At 39.2% G+C, this 18,380-nt stretch overlaps 1 protein-coding gene and 1 pseudogene across 1 annotated transcript in view; one reads left to right on the top strand and one right to left on the bottom strand.

Annotated features, from left to right (window-relative positions):
* Positions 1 to 18,380, bottom strand: part of C13H18orf54 (chromosome 13 C18orf54 homolog) — a 624,273-nt gene that overhangs the window by 579,611 nt on the left and 26,282 nt on the right. The gene's annotated exons all lie outside the window — the stretch shown is intronic.
* On the top strand, positions 321 to 1,186 carry LOC127664186 (peptidyl-prolyl cis-trans isomerase NIMA-interacting 4-like; annotated as a pseudogene).

The raw sequence follows: 18,380 nt of genomic DNA, 5'->3' as shown, positions 1-18,380 counted from the left end.
GGACCTTCATAAATGAAAATCCAAAGAAATGCATTTTCAACTTTGGCCATTAGTAAGAATGCAAGATACACTTCTGAGTGTGCTACTCAATCATTCCCATCATTGTTAGTCAAACTGTGGCTCTGCGGCAATGGCTAGACCTTAGAAACATAGAGAGTTACTCTATGTGCCTATGTAGTACATATCTTCATGATTTTACAATTGCATACCTTAAGTGACCTGGAAGCAATGTCTTCGGGTGTAGAAAAAAACACGTCATCTACATCTAGAGTCTGTAGCTCATCGTGTGTAGAGAAGAAGAGCAAGAAGAAGCAGTCATCATGGCCCACATTCTTTATCCAATGCAGCGTATTTTTTGGAAAGAAGATCACTTGGCCAGCTGTGACATTGTATGTGGTAGCGAGCTCACCGCCATCATCAACCACGCCGATCCACGCTGTCCCCTAGGACAGAAGAATATTAGTTTCACTTAAACCAATGCTCTTCAATCTGTTATCTTTTTTGTAAACCTAAATTTCAAATATTTTTCCCTTTTGCTTCCATTACCTTATAAAAATTTAATACAATAGCTATTACATACCATGTGTTTGTGTTTGTGGTGTGTGTGTGTGTGTGTGTGTGTGTGTGTGTGTGTGTAGTATCTTTTGCCCCCATAAGAATCCATTTTTCCTTGGGGGTAATATGGCTCCCACTAAGATTCCATATTTTAGAACTAATTAAACAAGACTAGAACATGTTTTAAAAGAATGAAGTAGAGTTGCTGGAGAGTTCAACTGTAAGCTTAAGAGATGCTGCCAACGAAAAAGAAAAGTGGTTCTGGAAAAGGAGGGAAAGGAGGTGCAGCCTCTGGGAGTGACAGTGCTGACAAAAACTCTCAGGGTCCTAAAGGTGGTAGCAATGCAGTAATGGTCAGACACATTCTATATGAAAAACATGGGGAAATCATGGAAGCCATGGAAAAGTTAAAGTCTGGGGTGAGATTCAGTGTAGTGGCCACACAATTCAGTGAAGAGAAAGCCACACAAGGGGATGACTTGGGTTGGATGACTGGAGGATTAATGGTGGGGTCATACCAAGAAGCAGCATTGCCTTGCCTGACAGTGGGATGGATAAGCCTGTGTTTACAGACTCACCAGCTAAGACAAACTTTGGCTATCATATTATTATGGTGGAAGGGAGAAAATAAAATCACATGAAAGACTGAATAAAAAAGACTGACGCAGTATGTGCAGAATCTGTGTTGCTCACAAGTAATTGCATGAGCACATATAATTATATACACAGTTTGGGGGATAACACATTGATATATGCATGTTCCAAACAAGAAACTGTCTATATACAATTTTAATAATGCAGATAATATAATAGTATGCACTTAATACTTTTATTATGTCTGTTACCTTTGTAAGCACTTTGCTTGATTTAATTATTTCTTATATTAACTCCATAAAATAGTAGTTATTATCCTTATGCAGGTAAGAAAACTGAGCTTGGTTGAGAATATACATTGTTTTAAGTTACTTCAGTGAGTCAGTGACAAATATGGGATTTAGACACAGACAAGCAAGCTCCAAAGTCTGTAATTTTTTGTCCATACTACATCATACTTGAATTCTTCTAATAAGAAATGAAAATGAGCTAATATGTGAAGATACTGTTAAGCATTATAACTGAATCTAGTTAAATATAGAACATTTATATATACTTTTAGTTCCATTTGTTTTGTGGCAGATAACATCATACCCTGAGCACATGTAATGTTTGCTTTCATTTTCCCCTCTTTTCCTCAATATTTTTCATATTATTGCTATTATTTATATTTCACCAGTTACTCATGATCACATTGTAAAACAAATAATGGATAAATAAAAAATGAAGTCTTTGTTCTATCAGAACAGTCAATATGTATCTTGGATCCAAATGGGTGTTAAAGAAAGAAGGAAAAGATAGACCTAGTCTAACTCCATGGCTCTCAAACCTGCCTAATGCTTCTGTCCTTTAATACAGTTCCTCATGTGGTAAGCCTCAACCATAAAATTATTTCCTTCCCACTTCAGAACTGTAATTTTGCCCACTATTATGAATCGTAATGTAAATATCTGATATGTGGGATATCTGATATGTGACCCTGTAGGGGTGGAGACCCACAGATTGAGGACCACTGCTCTAAAGCACATGTGACAACAGAAATATCCATCTATTCTATCAGAGCAACAACCAAGCAAAGCAGACGCAACCAGTGGTCCATGGGATGCTTGCTGCTGGGCCAGACTCACCAGCCTCCTCATCTCCAGGCTACCCTCAGAGATGGTGCCCAGGCCTTCACCAAGTTACTCAGAGGCAGACAGCCACAATCTTCACAGACCTGCATTACAGTTCTTTCCTTCTCAACCTCTTTGTGAGTCCATTGCCCTAATTATACAAGTCAGGAATCTTACAAGTCTTCCAGGATCTAGAGAACACTCGAATCAATCTACTTCATGTTCAGAAACCATGACTTCTAAAATAGCCTCCTCAGGCCAAGTGGATCCCAGGGCCTGTTCTCCTGATGCTGTAGACTACTTCCTTAGTGGGGTTCAGTTGAGGGACCCCTTCCAGACAGTCTACTCAGCCACCTTTTCTTCCTCCTACTGTTCTTCCGTGGTTTGGCCGACAGTAGAAAAATAGCTCTTTTAAAAATTTTCCCCTTACATATTTCATATAGGTGGAAAACATAAATTTAAAAAAACCTACACTTTATTCAATCTAGCCAACACTAAAGTATACTTTTAGAAAAGTCTCTATCTCTCACTAAGCTTTATATGAAAAATAATAAATGCTTGGTTTCATAGAAGAACATCTAAGCTCCTGTCCTGCCTAGTTTTGTGTCAACTTGACAAAAGTCACCTGAAAGAAGGGAACCTCAGTTGAGAAAATGAGATCCAGCTGTAGGGCATCTTCGTAATTAGTGATTGAAGGAGAAGGACCCGGATCACTGTGGGTGAAGCCATCCCTGGGCTGGTCCTGGGTTCGATAGAAGATCAGGCTGAGCAAGCCATGGAGCAAGCCAGTAAGCAGCACCTCTTCATGGCCTCTGCATCAGCTCCTGCCTCCAGGTTCCTGCCAAGTTTGAGTTCCTGTCCTGACTTCCTTCAGTTAAGGACTATGGTCTGGAAGTATGATCTGGAATTACGAGCCAAATAAGCACTTTCCTCCCCACCTTTAATTATGGTGCTTTATCACAGCAATAGTATCCCTAACAAAGGTATTTCTTCTCTAGTAAAGCCAAATAAATGATAGAGAAGTCTTAACAGTAGAAAACACACCATACAACTGGCTGACTGTGTACTAACCAGATAACAGGATCAGAAAAAACTATGAAAGTTCTGGAAGGACTTAGTCATGACTGCTTCCTCCTGTCAGGAATACTAAGGAGCACCTTTTAGAACTGAATAATTTAAAACTCAAGTAACTACATCCATTTCATCTCAATTTTGTCTGTTTAACTTGAATTAAGAATCTTCTGCAGGGTCTAAAGAACAAAGGCTCATTCAGTGGCCTTATCTTGGAATCTGTGCTGAACCCAGCATCTAGTTATTTACTTCAGGTACCATATTACCCTAAGGGAAGCCACTGTTTCTTTGATCTTTAGATCAGGATTGCTAATTTAGTTTTGGCCCAGATGACTAAACAGTGATTTCATTTTATCTTTTCCATTTTAGCACAATTTACTGTTTATATCATAGTATAATATAGAGGTTAAACTTCCTATCATCAAACCCTGTGATACAGCTAACATTTATTTTGAGAAGTTGCTGTGCCATTGCACATTCAGTCAGTCACTCAACACTTTCATTCCTTGCTCAACTATTTTTAAAAAATGCATAAATATGTAGACAGTAATACAAATACATACTTAAATAACAGTCATATAAAATTGTTCACTTGAAAATTAAAGAAAAATATCTTAGATTGGCTCACAAAATTTATAGAGAGATTCAACTGTGATTTTATCTTGACAATAATCTTTTTTTAATGACTTCATACTAAAGAAAGGTATTTAAAGGTGATGGCAAATTTGCTAAGATAGCCACTCTAACCGAAAGCCTGAATGCTTGTGTGTCTCTCAGATAGGGACTAATTTAGGTGACAACTAAAATACCCTCAGGGGGATATATGGTGTTTAAGAGCAGAAAAAGGATGATCTGATTCTACCTGCACGAGATAGCCATGCTCATTGGCGTTGAAGTGCCAGTGGGGAGCCCGGAGGCCCTTGCTCTTTATTCTCAGTGTGCCCAGAGTCATCTGTGATCTCAGAGTGTTCAAGCTGGTGCCAAATGCCTCCTCTTCATCACTGAGATAGTCTTTGATGTTGTTCCTGTACCGAGCCCACTGGATTGCACCACCAGGGAACTCAAACACCTAAAAAATCAAAAGCAAGCAAATTATCAGCATTGAGGCCATCTCCCATGCTTCTTTCCATAAAGAATGTGAGCCCACTATTATCCACAGAGTAAGGAGGCAAAATAGAAAATTGAGGAGGTTGAATTTTAGGGTTTCCCAGAGGAACAGCACTCCTGTATGAGTCTAGGAATCACAACAGTGGGATATGTCATGCCATAAGCTTAATCCTGTCACACACACACACACACACACACACACACACACACTTATGTCTTATATAATACCTACACACAACACAGACCATCATAAACACACTCTACCTTGACAAGAAAGTGGAAAGATTTCCATTTACAACCTTGCATTTCTCTTCTCTATCTAGAGCGTGAAATGATCTGCTGAAATGTTCTGCCTGAATCCAGCACCGGACCAACTGTGCACTCCTGTAGGCCCCACCTCCTCATGGGCCCTCCCCATGGAGAACAGTTTAATAACATGATGTGTCTCTGTAGCTTTGAAATCCTCATTTAGAGACCAGTATTCTCGTGTGCATTATTCATACCTTGGACTTGGGGAGGTGATTAAGAAACTGAAATTTTGCATCAACAGCCTTTTGTACTTGGGAAACTGCTGTATGTGGAGGTGAGGTTTCCCGTTCCAAGTGAGGCTTGGAGTTAAGGTAAACCAGGGAGAGAGTAAGTGCTCCTATTGCTGTGGTGATGAAGCAGGCCAGCAAGCACAGTAGGAAGATGCTCACCAGCGACCACTGCCTCTTCTTTTCCTAGGAGAAATTTTGAAGCCATTATTCTCCACTTGTGACAAAATGTAAATATTGTCTTCTTTGCGCATTTTTTTTGAAAAAATTTTCAGCTAACTTTAATCAGTGTATTCTAAAGTTTGTGTCTTATCTATTTGGTGTTGAATTAGGAAATGAACAGAACATGAAACATTTAGTGCTCTTGGCATTTTTTTTAACCACATCTACATTAAGAAATAAATTCCTATACTTAGACACTTATGTCTTATATAATACCTACACACAACATAAACCATCATTTACACAAAAATTTCCCATATAATATTTGTTACTCTATTACTTATAAAATGATATTCCTACACACTATATGCATATCATTAATAATAAATGCAACCTGGAGTTTGTCTAGGTCCTTTGAAGTAAAAAATAGATTATTATACTGCCTGCTCAGATTGGTAGAGAAAATGAACAGTATAAACACCAATGAATAATCCACTAAACAAAAAGGATAAAAAAGGATTAGAATGTATAAAATAGTGCCTGTGGGAGGCCGTTACGATGAGCAGTGACTTGGCCGGAGCTACAAGCAGTAGCTCAGAGATTATAAGAAAAGGCAGTAGCAATGAGAAGAGGCTCTCACTGAGCACTGGTCTAAAGAGGGATTCTTTCCTAAGCTCAACACAAGTCAGGGCACAGTATCCTAGCATACAAATCGCCACCTTACCGTAGTGTTAGAGAAGGGACTGATCTTCCCCATAGAAGAAGCTTTCTGTGTTCCATCTTCTTGCATTTCAAATGCTAAGTTGTCCATTGGAAAAAAGGATATAACAGTCCACTGAAAAGGAAAGAATGGAAGTACAGCTTTTGGAAATGGAGATTCCCAAAGAGGGAGAAATGAGACTTCCTTAGAAAGGAAGTACTTATATAGAGCTGATAGCTAAGGGGAATAAGGAAGCTAACTCCCAAATTATGATATTGCTTAAAAGAAAGTTACTCCTGAGAGAGATGTAAAACAGGATGTCAGTAAAGAACCTGCAATAGTCCCCAATTCCTTGGCAATGGATGACACATGTGCAAACAGTGACAACACAGAGAACCTTTACTTCCTCCTAGTTCTATGAATCATAAGCTGAGTATTTCACACGTAAAACTTCCTCCTTACAGTAATATTGTCAATTTCTCTAATTATTTCTCATTTTTGAAATTGAAAATTAAGCTATAGAGAGATGCTACCCAAATTCCAAGCCAATGTTAGCACTGGGATTAAGCACCTAAGATTCTCCCTTGACATCACTTCTCTAGGGTTTTGATGATGGACATGTAATTTAGTAAAATCTTTTCATATGCAAATCAGCTGTGCCTTTGAATCGTGAAAGTTGTACTTCTAATGCTTACAAAATCATCTGTAGCTTGACAGTTAATTTTTTTCTGTTTCTATTAGCATACATTAATTATAAAGATAATAGCTTTTACAGTGACATTTTCATATATACAATATGTTTGTTAAGTCTTATAAAATACACTTTGAATCATTTTCTTGGTTATGAGTAGATGACTGTTCTGAAACTGTGCCTGTGAACCACAAAAGCAACACTAGGTCCTGTTTCTACTCCTCTTCCTGTCTTTATTCTTCCTGTAAACATGACCAAATGTTTACTTCATACCAGGTGATATGATGTTAATACGTTTAGGGCAGGAAGAAGCCTTTGTAGCTTTAAATCTACCTTAGAAAAGAAAATTTCTACAGAAAAAAAATAAAAGATGCTAAGTTTTAAGCTCTGAGTGTTAGAGTCTGTGCACCGTCCCTGGTGTTATCAGAAGGAATGGCTGTCTGAGACGGTAAGAGAAGGTATGTGTCCCCTGCAATGCCATCTGGAGCTGAGCTCTCAAGTTCCAATACAGACTGACTGAAAGACATGTTCAGTCAGTTCCAGGAGATCCTACAGTCCTGGTTCATGCACAAGCAGATCTAGCATAGACCATGGGAAGAATGCAAACCCTACCTGAACCAACCAGGTGCATATAAATCTACACTGCTGAAGAGATGACCTTACAGCTCTCCTCCTATATTTATGAAATCTAAGGTACATGATTTATCAATCCAACATCACTGTTAAAGGGAGATGTTTAAGATGGGTAGTCTTTTAGATTCTCTGAAACATAGTATGACACTTTATATTACCATTTATCGCACAATTGTAATAATAAGATCATCAGAGCACATTTGACATGATTTGTGTGTTCCTCTTCTCTCTAGAGTATAGGAAAAAAGATTGCCCGGTGACACCAGCATTATTTAAGGTCTATACTTAGAATTACTGAAACAGTTGAACAAGTAAATCATCAACCAGACTATACTATAACTCACTAATAAACTCAACCAACCAATCACTGCAGCTAGATAAGGTCCCTTTGATGTTTGCAGATTAAAAAGAAAAAAGGTTCAAATAGACCAAGGTATTTTTTTCCATATTAACCAAGTAAGTCACTGGCAACACAAAACCGAAAGTCCAGCTCCCCACTGCTAACCTGGCTCCTTCCCATTGCTCTTTGCTCCTTTGTATACATTAAATAGTTGACAATAAACCTGGACACAGGAGTCATAACAAGCTGTGGGATCATTGCCAGTTCACAACCAGCCTTCTACACATAGCAAGTTCCAGGCCTGGCAGGGATACAGAAATGACAACGTGTCTCAAAAGTAGAACAACGACAACAAAAATAAAATAAATGAAGCCATACCACCAAGCAATATGAAGAACAGAGAACTTGTGACTCCATTTATATTTCTTTGTAAAACACCTAATGTCAGGTATAACAACCCTGCTTGTGTGCTATAGCCAAAAACAATCAGGAACTCAAAATTAGGAAGAATAATTAATAAGTATTTCTATTTTCACTTTGTTGTTTAATCATCAGGTCATATACCCCCCTCCCCAACCCCTGACCATATCAGAGACTCCTCATAGACTCATTTCCTTGTTTCTGCACAGTCAATTAGAAAGGCACTCTTCTAGAACTCTCTGAAGTTTGCCCCTAACAGGAGCCCAGGCCTCTCTGCTGACAGCACTTCACTGAAATCATGGCCTTCCCCCGGAGCTGAGCACACTCACCCCTTCCCCTAGTGCTTTCAGTTGTTGTTCCATGCCCCAGTCCTGTCTTTCCATAGGGCACCCCTGCCCCTGACCTGTGCTGTGTAATAGAGGTTTCTGGCACTCTGGTTATCCTCCAAATACTCAATTTGTTAGAGATATGTCTCCAACTATAAATATAAGCACCAAGAATATTTATTGAATTCATTTACCACTGATTACAATTCATTCATTTACAAAATTCACTCAATTCAAGCATAATTAGAAAATCCTACATATTCACACCTATTAGTAGAGATTAAACACTGATTAATCATATTCATAGATTAATCATAATTAATATATTAATCATATATTAATTCATAGGTTAATATAATAATAGATTAAGCATATATATTTCCGTGGTTACTAGAGCCTAAGAAGGCAGAGAGGAAGCACTTAACGTGAAGATATTTGTGGCTGGATAAGAAGATAACTTACAATGTTTTGTAGCACACAATATCTATGTCTGACAACAAATATATGGATATTTCAAATTACATAGTAGAATTTAAGGTATTTTTCTCAGAACAAGGAAATGATGGCTCAAGGTGTTTACATAGACCAATTACCTTAATCAACTGTTACTCATTGTCTACAGGAAACAAAATGCAAATATTGTCTCATAAATATGTCCAATTGTCCTATGTCAATTGAACAGAAAAATTGGGTTTTTAAGTCAGATGGTGGACTGCACGATGTTACCATGTGACTCTCTAAAGGAGAAATGTGGGCATAAGACAAGTTACTGTTCCACAGAAAGCAAGCGAAGGTGAGCCTAAGAATCATAAAGTTAGGGACAGGATATCTGCAATGTTCAGAGAAAGGGAAAGTCTGGGCACCAAACAGAGGTAAGGTGAGCCAGGGGTTCCCAGAAGCACAGTGCCTTCTGTGTTGAGGGAGCAGAAGCCTCTGAAAGCAAAGTGTTTTCTCCTCTGTGGACAGTACTGCAGATGGAGCCACCTAGAGTAGTCTGTACCCCCAGCAGGTCCCAGTGAAACAGGAAGACATGTCCCAAACCACAGATGCTCAAATGACAACACAGAAACACAAGAAACATGAAAGCAAGGCCACACAACTCTTTCAAAAGATGATAACTCCTAACTACAAATTCAAGGTGGGTAAAACACAATTTCAAACACTGCCTAGATACATGGCCCAAAATAGGATACAAACACCAAATGAATTCAATTCTAGGTCCAGAGAGGATAGTCAGCATCACAGAGGATGTGCTCCGTAGTCTTATGTCAAGTTAATACCCAAACTAGGATTATCTGAAAGGAGGGAACCTTAGTGACAAAATGCTTCCATAAGATCTGCTTGTAAGGCATGTTCTTAATTAATGACCACCAGTAAGGAAAACTGAGCCCATTGTAGGTGGTACCATCTCTGGGCTGGTGGTTCTTGGCTCTATAAGAAAGCAGTCTGAACAAGCTATGACAAACAAACCAGTAAGCAGCACCCTCCAAGGCTTCCACATCAGCTCCTATCTCCAGGTCCCTGCCCTGTTTGAGCTCCTGTCATGACTTTCTTCAGTGCTGGACTAGAGTGTAGATGCTAACCCTTTCTCCCACATAAGCTTTTTGGTTATGGTGTTTCATCTCAGCAATAGAAACCCTAGCTAAGACAGAGGAAAACTAGCAATACAAGAGTAATGAGAAAAGTCACAATAGGAAAGATAAATTCAGCAAAATTTTTGTAATTAAAAAGTAACTAACAAAACAGCCAATAATGTAGGAAATGTAAAATACAATGAGTAGAGTTTAAAAGACAGTAAAAAGCACCATCAGATGGCTCAAGGGAGCCAAAGAAGACTACCAAGGATGGAGGACCCAAATGGACACAAAATCTTTGGGAAACAGTGAAGTGGCAAAGTCCATGGGACAGAAGAAATTAAAACTAAAAAGAAAGACATGGAGAACCTCTTTTTAAAAAATGATAGCAGAAATTGTCCATAATCTAATGAATTAGAAATGAATACCAAAAATAAAACCAAACAAGAAGTATTAGTGGGCTGGAGAGACAACCCCAGCAGTGAAGAGCTCCTGCTGTAGAGGTCACAGGTTCAGTTCTCAGCACCCACATAGCAGGTGACAGCTGCCTGTGACCCCAGCTCCAGGGCATCCAGCACCCTCTGCAGCCTCCACAGGCACTGCACACACATGGTTCACATACAGGCCAGAAGGCAAGCTACACACACACACACACACACACACACACACACACTATATTTTAATATATATTATATATTTAAAACAAGACAAGATCAGAGAAGAAACCCTTTATGATGCCAAAAATATGAAGCAAAAATATTAAAACAAAATGAACAAAAACCCCTCAAGACAAGAACTATAGTATTAAAAGCAGCAAGGGGAAACACCTACCCAACAGCAGAGGCAAACATAATATTCCAAAATCTCTCATTGGTAACATTAAAATCAGAAAGTCATAAACGACATATTCAAGCCCCATATTGAACTCTCAAAAAAGCTATCTACATTAAGGCTGTCTTTTAAATTTTTCCAGACTGGTGGTCCAAGCCTATTATTGCAGCTATTGGGCTAAATAGAACAGGAGGATCACAAGTTCAAGGCCTGCCTCAAGTACATAGTGAGTTCATGGTCGGCCGGAAAAACTTAACAAGACCCTGACTCAAAAGTGAAAAATCAAAAACAGAAAAATGCCATAGTATGTCTGCAGGATGAAATTATATTCAACTATAAAGAAAATTGAAATTATATTTGCATCTCTGTGTGTGCATATGTGTGTTTTGTGTGCTTATATGTGTCTTTCTGAGACAGAGACAGACAGACACATAGAGACAGAAAGACAAACAAAATAGAAATGTAGAGAGAATATGAAAGAAGGAAGACCTTAAGAGAGAATGGATGGAGGGAAGGGACGATAATGAAATATACATGACACAAAAGCAGAATGGTGACAGGGGGCAGTGGTCGACAGGGGAAAGTTAGAATAGAGCATGAAAATACAATGAAATGTATTACTTTAGATAAGAACTTCAAAATTATATTTTACCTTGAAAAACACATTTTAAAGCTGGCAAAGTCTTAACTGTCAGTGTTACAAAAGGAAGTGACAATGAGGAAACTTATGCCATTAAATGAAATGGCTCCTCTAAGGGACAAATGTTAGAATAAGAAAAACAGTGACTGTGGACAAAGACTCCACAGTTTAGTTAAGAGTGTCCTTGCAGAACAACTGAAAGTCAACCTCTGGCTGTACAGATGTTATAGAAGGAGCCGATAGATGCTCTGGACTTATCTTTGCAAGTCTGTGGTCTCCAATCATTCCCAAAAGAAGGTAAAGTGGGGGAGGAAGAGAAGGAAGAGTGTATGAGAAGAAAATTTGTTTAAAAATCTATTCTCCCCCCCCCCTTTTGGCAAAGAAGTACTATATATTCGCCAATGTTTCTCACAGGTGGTACCATTGGATTATATTGAATAGAGTATTATCAAAAACATTGTGGGCCACTTACAAGCTAAGACATTTTTGTTGTCGTTGTTGCTGTTGGTTTTGTTTCCCAAGGGCTTGCTTCCCCTGGCTTGCTCAGCCTGCTCTCTTATAGAACCCAAGAATACCAGCCCAGGGATGGCACCACCCACAAGGGGTCCTCCCCACTTGATCACTAATTGAAAAAATGCCCCACAGCTGGATTTCATGGAGACACTTCCCCAACTGAAGCTCCTTTCTCTGTGATAACTCCAGCCTGTGTCAAGTTGACACACAAAACCAGCCAGTACAATTGACCCCTTGTCAACTTGACACACAAACACATCACGATGCCTTACTTTCTTTTTTTTTTTTCATTTTTATTTTTATTTATTTATTTTTTATTTACATTGCAAATGATTTCCCCTTTTCTGGGTCCCCACTCCCCGCAAGTCCCATAAGCCCTCTTCCATCCCCCTATTCTTCCATCTACCCCTTCCCACTTCCCTGTTCTGGAATTCCCCTATACTCTTGCACTGAGTCTTTCCAGAACCAGGGCCCACTCCTCCATTCTTTTTGGACATCAATTAATTTGTGGATTATGTCCTGGGTATTCAAAGTTTCTAGGCTAATATCCACTTATCAGTGAGTGCATACCATGATTGATCTTTTGAGACTGGGTTATCTCACTTAGTATGATGTTCTCCAGCTCCATCCATTTGTCTAAGAATTTCATGAATTCATTGTTTCTAATGGCTGAATAGTATTCCATTGTGTAAATATACCACATTTTTTGTATCCATTCCTCCGTTGAAGGACATCTAGATTCTTTCCAGCTTTTGGCTACTACAAATAGGGCTGCTATGAACATAGTGGAGCATGTGTCCTTATTGCATGCTGAAGAATCCTCTGGATATATGCCCAGGAGTGGTATAGCAGGGTCCTCAGGAAGTGACATGCCCAGTTTTCTGAGGAACCACCAGACTGATTTCCAAAGTGGTTGCACCATCTTGCAATCCCACTAGCAGTGGAGGAGTGTTCCTCTTTCTCCACATCCTCGCCAACACCTGCTGTCTCCTGAGTTTTTGACCTTAGCCATTCTGACTGGTGTGAGGTGAAATCTCAGGGTTGTTTTGATTTGCATTTCCCTAATGATTAATGATGTTGAACATTTCTTAAGGTGTTTCTCAGCTCTCCGAAGTTCTTCATGTGAAAATTCTTTGTTTAGCTCCGTACCCCACTTTTTAATGGGGTTATTTGGATCTCTGGGTTCTACTTTCTTGAGTTCTTTGTATATATTAGATATTAGCCCTCTGTCGGATTTAGGGTTGGTGAAGATTCTTTCCCAGTCTGTTGGTTGACGTTTTGTCCTTTTGACAGTGTCCTTTGCCTTACAGAAACTTTGTAGTTTTATGAGGTCCCATTTGTCAATTCTTGATCTTAGAGCATAAGCTATCGGTGTTCTATTCAGGAACTTTTCCCCTGTGCCCATGTCCTCCAGGGTCTTCCTCAGTTTTTTTTTTTTTCAATTAGTTTCAGTGTGTCAGGTTTTATGTGGAGGTCCTTGATCCATTTGGAATTGACCTTGGTACAAGGAGATAAGAATGGATCGATGTGCATTCTTCTGCATGCTGACCTCCAATTGAACCAGCACCATTTGTTGAAAAGACTATCTTTTTTCCACTGGATGCTTTCAGCCCCTTTGTCGAAGACCAAGTGACCATAGGTGTGTTGGTTCATTTCTGGGTCTTCAATCCTATTCCATTGATCCGCTTGCCTGATATTGTACCAATACCATGCAGTTTTTATCACTATTGCTCTGTAGTAGAGTTTAAAGTCTGGGATATTGAATCCCCCTGAAGTTCTTTTACTGTTGAGAATAGTTTTAGCTATCCTGGTTTTTTTGTTATTCCAGATGAATTTGAGAATTGCCCTTTCTAGCTCTATGAAGAACTGAGTTGGGATTTTTATGGGAATAGCATTGAATCTGTAGATTGCCTTTGGCAAGATGGCCATTTTAACTATATTAATCCTGCCAATCCACGAGCATGGAAGATTTTTCCATTTTCTGAGATCTTCTTCGATTTCCTTCTTCAGAGATCTGAAGTTCTTGTCATATAGGTCTTTCACTTGTTTGGTTAGAGTCACCCCAAGATACTTTATGTTGTTTGTAGCTATTGTGAAGGGAGTCATTTCCCTAAATTTCTTTCTCAGTCTGCTTATCCTTTGAATATATAAAGACTACTGATTTGCTTGCGTTGATTTTGTAGCCAGCCACTTTGCTGAAGTTGTTTATCAGCTGTAGGAGTTCTCTAGTAGAGTTTTTAGGGTCACTTAAGTATACGATCATATCATCTGCAAATAGTGATAATTTGACTTCTTCCTTTCCAATTTGTATCCCTTTGACTTCCTTCTGTTGTCTAATTGCTCTAGCTAGGACTTCAAGAACTATATTGAAAAGATATGGAAAGAGGGGGCAACCTTGTCTAGTCCCTTATTTTAGTGGGATTGCTTCAAGTTTCTCTCCATTTAGTTTGATGTTGGCTACCGGTTTGCTGTATATTGCTTTTACTGTGTTTAGATATGGGCCTTGAATTCCTGTCCTTTCCAATACTTTTAGCATGAAAGGATGCTGAATTTTGTCAAATGCTTTTTCAGCATCTAATGAAATGATCATGTGTTTTTTCTTTCTTTGAGTTTGTTTATGTAGTGGATAGCATTTATGGATTTCCATATATTGAACCATCCCTGCATCCCTGGGATGAAGCCTACTTGATCATGGTGGATGATCGTTTTGATGTGTTCTTGGATTCGGTGGGCAAGAATTTTATTTAGTATTTTTGCATCGATATTCATAAGGGAAATTGGCCTGAAATTCTCTTTCTTAGTTGGGTCTTTGTGTGGTTTTGGTATCAGCGTAATATTGGCTTTGAAGAAGGAGTTGGCTCAGCCGTTAAAGGCTAGGCTCAAAACCATAAAATATAAGCCTTACTTTCTTATTCATCCCCAATATCTAAATTACTTTAAAAGACCCAGTCTATACATATTAAAAGTTCAATCACTTCAAAATGTCCAATATCTTTAAAATTCAAAGTCTTTTAAAAATTCAAAGTCTCTCAACTGTGAGATCCACTAAAATACTTTCTTCCTTCAAGAGGGAAACATACCAGGGCACAGTCACAACCAAAAGCAAAACTCACACTCCAATGGTTCAATGTCTGGGATCAAACCCATGAACTTCTGGGTTCCTCCAAGGGCTTGGGTCACTTCTCCAGCTCTACCCTTTGTAGCACGCAGCTTGTCTTCTAGGCTCCAGCTGCCTGTACTCCACTGCTGCTGCTGTTCTTGGTGGTCATCACATGGTACTGGCATCTCCAAAACACTACTATCTTCCACTGTAATTAGGCTTCACCAATAGCCTCTCACAGGCTTTCTTCATGGTGACAAGCCTCTGCTCCTATGCATGACCCCTTCAAGTCCTGGGCCGTCAATTGCAATTGAGGCTGCACCTTCACCAATAGCCTTCCAAGGCCTCTCACTGTGCCAAGGGCCTCAGCTGCTCTTTATGACCCCTTCATGCCTTCAAAACCAGTACCATCTGGGTGACTCTTACACAGTACCAAGTCCAGCCACAGCACAAAATACAACTGTGGCTATATCTGGAACACAGCCTCTGTGCTCTCAGAAACACTTCCCAGAAGATTTCACCTCAGTGATGCTGGTCTCTTCTTAATCACCACTAATTTCTTAGCTCCAGCTAACCAGCATCAATAGTCCCAGTAACACAAAGGTTTGCTTTAGTGGTTCTGGTGTCTTGTTAATCACAGCTGATTCTTTAGCCCCAGCTAACCAAAACCACAGAATCTTCACAATCAAAACATGGCCACTGTAAGAGTCTTTAATCTTCCCTCTGAAATTTCACAAGCCAGGCCTCCATCTTCTGCACTGTTCTCAACATTGTCTTCCAAGCTCCTATAGAACATTCCACAGAACTCTTAACACCGAATGGATCATCTAGCCCAAAGTTCCAAAGTCCTTCCACAGTCCTCCCCAAAACATGGTCAGGTTGTCACAGGAATACCCCACTATGCTGGTACCAATTTGTCTTAGTCAGGGTTTCTATTCCTGTACAAACATCATGACCAAGAAGCAAGTTGGGGAGAAAAGGGTTTATTGAGCTTACACTTCTGCACTGCTGTTCATCACAAAAGGAAGTCAGGACTGGAGCTCAAGCAGGGTTGGAAGCAGGAGCTGATGCAGAGGCCATGGAGGGATGTTCCTTACTGGCTTGCTTCCCCTGGCTTGCTCAGCCTGCTCTCTTATAGAACCCAAGAATACCAGCCCAGGGATGGTACCACCCGCAAGGGGCCCTCCCCCTTGATCACTAATTGAGAAAATACCTCACAGTTGGATCTCATGGAGACACTTCCCCAACTGAAACTCCTTTCTCTGTGATAACTCCAGCCTGTGTCAAGTTGGCACACAAAACCAGCCAGTACAACCTCGTGCCCACATCTGTAAGCCGTGAAGTTCCATTGTATTCCACTGTCTCACACTTGGCTGGTCTAATTTTAAACCATCAATCAAAAATACATTTCCAAGTTTTCTGTTGCTAATTCCTACTGGGCTATGCGACAGGCAAACTTTATTCTTTGGGGTCTTTATCTCTAGGGGTAGGGTATACTAATGATAAATATAGCAAATGTAAGAGCTGCTAACTGCATTATCTGGCAAACAACCAGATAATCTGGAGATATACCTTAACTCATCACACGAGTCTTGAGTGTGCACTTGCAGGCCATGATTCCATGAAGGTAGAGGTAGAGATTATGGGCTGGGTGGGATGGGTTTACAAAAAGTCAGTTTATTTTCCAGGAACATATCAAGTCACAAAAGAACAATGTCTTCCTTTGAAAATCTGAGCCAAGAAGATCCTTTGATAAGCCGTCCTGACTGAGAAGAAAGGGCTGTGGTCCTGAAGCCTAATCAGTTATCCCTACTGCTGTTCCCTGCCTTGGGAAACCCAACAGGAAACACTTTATTTACTTATAGCCTGACTTTTCCCCCAAATACTTAACAATATAAAGGATACAGACACTGGCCAATCAGAAGTAGCCAATTGTATGACCTTAGTCTGCCAAGTTTATACTGAAGTGGTTGAGAATCTGAACTCTGGAGCAATTAATTAGTCACAGCAGTCAAATGACTGTAGGGCCGTTGACACAGAAATAGCATGGGTTATCTACCAGGAACAAGATTCATCAATGTTCTCATTATGCAAATAGCTCTTATCTGTTGCTTAGCACTAAATGGATGCACGACTGTGAGAAATATCTGAAATGATGCTGTGTACCAGACAATGATAAAGTTATAAGGTCAAGAAGCAAAACAGACCGCTTCCTCAAATACAGTGCAATGTAATGATTCACTCCAACTAATAAAAAGGAAAAGTAAATATTTAAAAATATATTTTATAGTATCGTGATAATAAGACAGAAAAGGTACCTTAGTGGACCCTGGACAGGTACCTTAGGAAAACCAGTGACAGACATTGGATTTACTTATGTGTGGGAAAAGATCAGTACATCTTCTCAATGCTTCCACACCCACCAGTACCCACTCAAGAAAGGCCCTTGCTCTTATGAAGAGATTGCAAAACATTAAACAGCAATCAACTCCTAAAATAAATATTAAAAATGTCAAAAACATCCTTGACCTTGTAAAGTTAATAATAAAAAAATTACTGAATTACTGATTGAGCTCTGATCAGTATCCTTGCTAAGACATTTTCCTCATGTGTATGAATTATTAAAGCTAAAATAAATGGTTTTATTGTGTTATAAATACAGATTATCAAGTGAACAGACATGTGTCTTCCAGTATGGGATGATAAGATGGCAAGAACTCTTAAGAGGATGTGCTGAATGAACAGTAGTTAGGTCACAGGGTATATACCCTCACAAATAAATTGGTGTTGTTTAAAGCATCATGTCAGCTCACCTGTGACCAAATTTTATTCTGCTGAGAATGAATTGTAAGAAAACAAGATCAGCTATTTTTTACATATAAAATAACTTTTACACATAAAATAACTCCCTTTCCACCTTTCTACCATGTTGTTTGGGCTTTCCAGTCACCAGAGGCATAAGCCATATAAACTTGCTTCCTTTATAAATTTCCCAGCCTCAGTTACTGTTATAGCAAACAACACAGACTACAATAGACTCATAGTTCTACAATTTTAGTGGTAATACGTTGAGAAATAAACAGCTAACTACCCAAGATTTTCATCCTTTCAGTAGTCCATTGGATTATTTAGTAATTTTACTTGTTTCCTTCCCTTTGGAAAAAAAATCCATTGAGATTTCTCACACTTATGATAATGCTTCCATATCAACTTTCTTCAAATCTTCACCTGCCTTACCTACTTTGGATCCATTCAAAAGGTGTTAAGATCTCTCCTAGAATCAATTTCTTCCAGTTATAAGTTGGCTATTTTAGGTAGACATTCTCACAGATGTCCTCTCCACTAGAAGTCATTTTCCAGATGCAGCATATTGCATTTACATTTAATATAGTTACACATACCTGCAACAATCTTCCTTTGATGTCTCTCAATGATTGCCAATCCCCATGATGCTACAAATTCTCATTTCAATGAG

This window comes from Apodemus sylvaticus, chromosome 13 (genome assembly GCF_947179515.1).
Source record: "Apodemus sylvaticus chromosome 13, mApoSyl1.1, whole genome shotgun sequence".
Classification (NCBI taxonomy): domain Eukaryota; kingdom Metazoa; phylum Chordata; class Mammalia; order Rodentia; family Muridae; genus Apodemus; species Apodemus sylvaticus.
The sequence above is the reverse complement of the archived record's forward strand: the minus strand, read 5'-3'. Positions and strand labels throughout refer to the sequence as shown.